The sequence below is a fragment of the Leopardus geoffroyi genome, chromosome X (assembly GCF_018350155.1).
Source record: "Leopardus geoffroyi isolate Oge1 chromosome X, O.geoffroyi_Oge1_pat1.0, whole genome shotgun sequence".
Classification (NCBI taxonomy): Eukaryota; Metazoa; Chordata; class Mammalia; order Carnivora; family Felidae; genus Leopardus; species Leopardus geoffroyi.
The window spans coordinates 59996540-60002629 of NC_059343.1; the positions used below are offsets into that span (position 1 = coordinate 59996540).

A 6090-nucleotide genomic window follows, 5' to 3' on the forward strand; every position below is an offset into this window, starting at 1 on the left:
TTTTATAAAATTCAATGCAGACATATAATGTGTTTTTTGGCTCAAAAAGTTTGGAATAGAGGGGAGCTCTACTAATAGAAGCATATATTCAAAAACCCGATAAATAACATATACTTAATGAGGAAATATTGAATAAAGTCCTATTTGATTTCAGCATAAGAAAGGGATGCCCATGATCCCCACATTAATTCATTATTGCAATGGAGTTCTTAAGTAATGCAATAAGCAGTAAAAACTAATAAAAGGTACAGTTATTATAAAGGAAAACAAAAAAGTTGTTTTTATTTACAGGTGACAAAACTATACATGTAAGTCCAGAAGAATCTATGAACAAATTATGCAAATGTATATAAAGTTAGTAAGAACCTGGGACCACAATCAGTGTACAAAAAATTTCATCTTCATATTCTAATAGTAAGAAGTAAACTATATTTAAAAACATACTACTGGGTTCTAGCGAGGATAGAGTAGCACCTATATTTTCTAGTCCTCTATCTTACAACTCAAAAATATGAATATTACAAAACATAAAACAACTCTGAAAGTGGAAGGAAAGTGGTGGACTGTTTAGGTACCTTGAAACTTTAGGAACTTGGTCAGTTTCCTGCACTTTCATTTTGCCTTCCATTTACTGAATGGGATACTGGGGAAAAAATTAATCCTACAACTCAGAAATACCAACAGGCACAGAAAAAGTGATGTTAATGGGTCTCAACAAGGAACTGACCTTCCACTCACTGCTTGGTGATAATAGAGGGTGTTTTGATTCACCCTCCTGGGTGGTGTCAGTGGGGCCAAGCAAGGAGCTGGGTTTCTATGCCCATTCAGCATCAATAAAGCTGAATAAACAAAGAAAGGCAGGACTGCTTAGTTTTCTTTCCATACTAGTATAGTTTCAGTTAATCCCAGTGGGGAGCTACACTTCCAGTTCCACCAGACAACAATAAGGTGTTACTAGTCAATCCACTGCTTTCCAACCCCTGGTGTCAGCAGGACCCAGTGAGAAGCTAAAGTGTTGCTGCCACCCAGAAGCAACAGGTGGTGTGAATTAGAACTCTGCTATTGCAGAGGTAGTGTCAGTGGGTCCCAGATAAGAGCTGGATTTACATCCCTACAAACAGTAAACAGGCAGCACTAGTTGGTACACTGTTTTGCAAATGCCTGGTTTCAGCAGGGCACAGTGAAAAGCTAAACTGCTACTTCCAACATAGAACAACAGGTGGTGTGAGATGGCAGTTCACATTCCCCCCTTAATGTCAGTGGGCCTAGTGAGAAACAGACCATCCACCCTGACCTAGTAGTAATGAGTGGCAAAGAGGCAGAAATTAGCTAGTGCAAAGCAGTGTAAGTTGGTGTTCTGTTTTTGCAGTGGTGGTGTCAGTTTGGCCCAGTAGGATGCTCACCTTCCATGCTCACATGGAAGCAATGAGGTAGTGTGATGTGGGACTGACTACTTGGGACTTTGCTTTTCCACAACCCTGGTGTCAGTAGGGACTAGCAGGAAAATGAGGTTCACCAAAACCCACCCACAAAGAGGTGGAATGAGGCAGTGCAAGGTGATGCTAAACTGTACACTGCTTTCCCCTTCCCTGATGTCAGTAGAAGCAGCAAGATATTGCTCTTGCACTTCCACATAGCAGCACAAAGGCAGAAGGCGATGGTGTGAGGCTGTACTAGTTTCCACTATGTCAGCAAAGACCAGTGGAGATACATTTCTACCTCCAGGCAGCAATAATTGATGAAACAAGACAGTAAGCAGCTGTGGTAGTCAACATTGACTGTGATTTCCCACAATTCTAGTGTCAGTTATGCCTAGCAGAGCATTAAACTTCCAGTCTTGTGAAGCATCAATAAGGCAGTTCCAGTCAGTGATTTGTTGTCTCCAAGGAGGAGTAAGTAAGGCTGAGAAGAAAGCTAAAATTCCATCCTTACTAACCAGCAAAAAGGTCGTGTGAGTCAGTGCTTTGCATTTGCAAAAGTGGTGTCAGTAGGGCACAACGTGGAGTTGAACATTTATTCACCTTTTGACATGCATACTACACCTAAAACAGAGTGATTTCATGGTTAAAAATAAATAGAGGCCAGAGTCACACAAAATAAAATGGAAACTATCTAAGATACAATTTTTAAAAAGTCACTAAGCATACTAAAAACCAAAAAATAAAATAAAATCACAGTTTAAACTAACAAAGAATAAACAGACACCAAGACTGGATAATTCAGGTAAAGGAATTTTCTGACAAGGATGTTAAATCAGCCATAATATAACTGCTTCAAAAAGCAATTACAAATATTTTTGAAACAAATTAAAAAAAATAGAAAATCCCAGCAAAAAAAAAAAAAAAAAAAAAAAAAAAGAAGATATAAAAAGAACAAAAGGGTGCACCCGGATGGCTCAGTTGGTTAAGCGTCTGACTTTTAATTTCAGCCTACATCATGATCTCATGGTCATGAAATTGCGCCCCAAGTCAGGCTCTGCTCTGGGCATGGAGCTTGCTTAAGATTGTCTTTTCCTCTGCCCCTCCCCCCAACTAGCGTGTGCTTGCCTCTCTCTTTTTCTACTCAAGAAAGAAAGAAAGAAAGAAAGAAAGAAAGAAAGAAAGAAAGAATAACAAAGAAAACAAAAGGATATTATAGAAATGAAAAATACACTAACTTAAATTAAAAATCACTGAAAGGTGTAAAAATACATTGAAAACCATAGTTGAAAGAATCAGTGGGCTCAAAGAAAAATCAACAGATTACCTAATCTAAACAACATGCAGAAAATAAACTAAAAATAAACAGAGACACAGGAATCATGGAAGAATAACAAAATACATAATATTCATATATTAAGAATCCCATAAAGAGAAAATGAAATTATAAGGCTAAAAAATATTTGAAAAAAGTATTTGAATGGCTAAACATTTCCCAAATTTGATGACAAGCCTATACCTACATTACAGATTTAGTAATGTGAGAAAATCCAAATTAAGATAAATAAACTTTAAAAAACACCAAGGCACATAATAATCAAACTTACAGAAAGTAAAGACAGCCTTTTTTTTTTTTTTTTTTTTTTTTTTTTGCAATTGAGGAATTGAATTTTTAAAATTTTTTGTTTATTGTTTTGGGAGAGAGAGAGAGAGAGAGGGAAAGCACATGAGCAGGGGAGAGATACAGAAGGAGGGAGAGAGCGAGAATCCCAAGCAGACTCTCACTGCAGGGCTCAAACACATGAACACATGATGACCTGAGCTGAAATCAAGAGTCGGACACTTAACCAACTGAGCCACCCTGGCACCCCAGAGGAATGGAATGTTTAACATAGTTTAAATAGCCACATGTGGCTAGTGGTTGCCAATTGAGTGGCACAGTTTTAATGCCTGGTCAAAATCAGTGGTTTCTTTGGGGGAGTTCTCTAATCACTGCTAACGGGTGTCCAGGGCCGAGGGTGGAAAGAGAGGGAAGCTCTTAACAGATCTATTTATCTACTTAAACAAATGCTCCACAGCTTTCGGAGGCTGGATGGAGAAATGACCCTGGGGGAGACCTGAGTACGCCTTTGAACTCCTGGCTAATGCCAACAGGAGTAAAAGGCCTAAGATTTGGCTTACTCATGTAGGAAGAAAAACATGGCTCCACGCACAGAATCTGAGGCTTGGGATATCTGTGCATGGAAATTATTGCTGTGGGGCTGGTGGGGAGGTGGTGATGCTCATTTCTGGATGGGGTTTCCAGAGCTAGAAGAGTATTTAGAGGTGGAGGGAGGACCTGAGGGCCCTTTCTGGCCACGTGTAGGCTATACAGGAGCTTTCTTTTTGGAGATTAAGGTCTTGCTCTTGCTCTTGAACATTTTGCTGGGATCCAGCTTGTTCATGAAGGAGTAGGTCTCTTCCGTGAGCAGGTTTGTGTTGTAGGTAATGGGTTTATACGTGTTGAACAATTGCTTGGCCTGTGGGCTAATGCCATAGCTGGTGAAGGCATACTGCCACTCCGGCAGGCCCAGGTGCATGATGAGCAGGCAATAGTAACCAGTACAAGTATCTGTGATCAAATGCCAGTGTAATGCTCTGGCCAGGAACCGGAAGTCAATGTCTTATGCTACTGCTGCTTTCCCTCTTTTGTAGACAAGGTAAACCTTCCCATTCCCATTTCCAAGGATCCAGCTCAAACATCACACTGCAAGAATCAAAGTGAGGCTTCTCTGGCTGGTTCTCACTGGCTTCAAGTGCATCATCTTCCAGGTCTTCCAGGGTTGGTGCATTAGGGAGTGAATACATGGAAGACTGGTGGAGTTGAGTCAGTTTTGAGATTCTATTAATTGCCATGCTGCCCAATGGAATGGTGTTCTCATCCAGCTTCACACTCCATGTCATGTGGAAGCCATTGTTAATCAGATAAAAATTCTTCACATCCTCTGATAGCAAGCGGTTACTTTTTTGTTCCCCTGAAGAAATCATATGACGTTCAGCAGGCAGCTTTTCTATGATAGCCCCCTTTGTTACACCTGGAGAAGATTTTAGGATGTGCATGATCCCCAGGGTCAGCTTCTCCAGGTGCAGCTGGCTGCAGCCTCAGGGTGAAGCCTCCTCCATGGTTCATACATGGGCTCTTTGTGCAGTGGGGGTGGAGGTGGCAACTGGTGGGAGAGCAGGTTGGGCAGGAGGGCTGGACATCGCCCCAGAGGCTCCGTGGCCCAGTTCACTGCATGCAGGGAGTTGCAGTGCTTGGCATCTGAGAGCGCAGTGGGGCAGAGAAGGGGGGCCTGGGCTGCTCTGGGAGTGATAGTGACATGGGTGCTTGTTCTCCTGGCCCTGACAGCCACTCCACACCACACTGCCAGGACATCTTCGAGGAAAATCTTTGAACACAGCTAGAGAGAAATGATGGATTACCTCTAGGGAAACAACAATTAGAAAGGTAGCAGATGTCTCACTTGAAACTACGGAGGCCAGAAGGAGGTGGCAAAGTATTTTGTATGTGGAAAAATAACTATAGGCCACATTGGTCCACAAAAGTAACTTCAACAAATTTAAAAGAATTGAAACCATACTTAGTATGTTTGCTGACAATAATAGAATCAATATACAAATAAATAACATAAATATAGCAGTAAACCCTCAAAAGCTTTTGAAATAAACACTGCAACTCTAAATAATCACAGGTAAAAAGGAAATTAAAAATAATGTGCAACTGAGTGAAAAATGAATACCAAATATCAACTTTTGTGCAATAAAGTAATGCTGAAGGTAAATTTATAGCACTAAATTCTTATATTAGAAAAGGGTGGAAGAAAAGGGGAATAAAGGAACAAGAAAACTATAAAAAAGCCAGAAAACAATTTATAAGTTGACATTATGAAGTTCATAACTAACAGTAATTACTCTAAATGCAAGTGTATTGAATTCTCCAAAGGACTTTAAAAAAATGCTGACTATAAGAGAGTCCCTTCAGCTTTACAGATACATACAAACTCAAAGTCAAGGAATTGCGAAAATAGCCCATGCCAGTGGAAACAAAAAGCAAGCAGGAGTAGCTTTAGTTAAATCACACAAAACAGACTTTAAGTTAAAACTAGGAAAACAGTCAATGAAGGTAATTATGTAATAATAAAGGGGTCAATTTATCAAAAGATATAACAATCTTCAATAACAACTTAGCAGGGATGCCTGGGTGGCTCAGTCAGTTGAGCGTTCGACTTTAGCTCAAGTCATGATCTCGTGGTTTATGGGTTCAAGCTCCTCATTGGGCTCTGTGCTGACAGCTCAGAGCCTGGAACCTGATTTGCATTCTGTGTGTGTGTCTCTCTCTCTGCTCCTGCTCATGCTCTGTCTTTTTCTCTCTCTCAAAAATAAATAAAGATTTTTAAAAATTTAAAAAAGAACAATTTACCAAACCACATTCAACAGCAGATCAAAAGGATCATATACCATGATCAAGCAGTATTTATCCTTGGGATGCAAGGATGATTTAACAAACACAAATTAATAAATGATCCATGACATTAGCAAAATGAAAGATAAAAATCATATGATCATCTCAATACATTCATAGAAAACATTTGACAAAATTCAACATATTTTTTCATGTTAAAAACTCTCAGAA

At 39.8% G+C, this 6090-nt stretch overlaps 1 pseudogene; it reads right to left on the minus strand.

The window, feature by feature from the left end:
* Positions 1–3700: 3700 nt before the first annotated feature.
* Positions 3701–4580, minus strand: LOC123594978 (annotated as a pseudogene).
* Positions 4581–6090: the final 1510 nt, after the last annotated feature.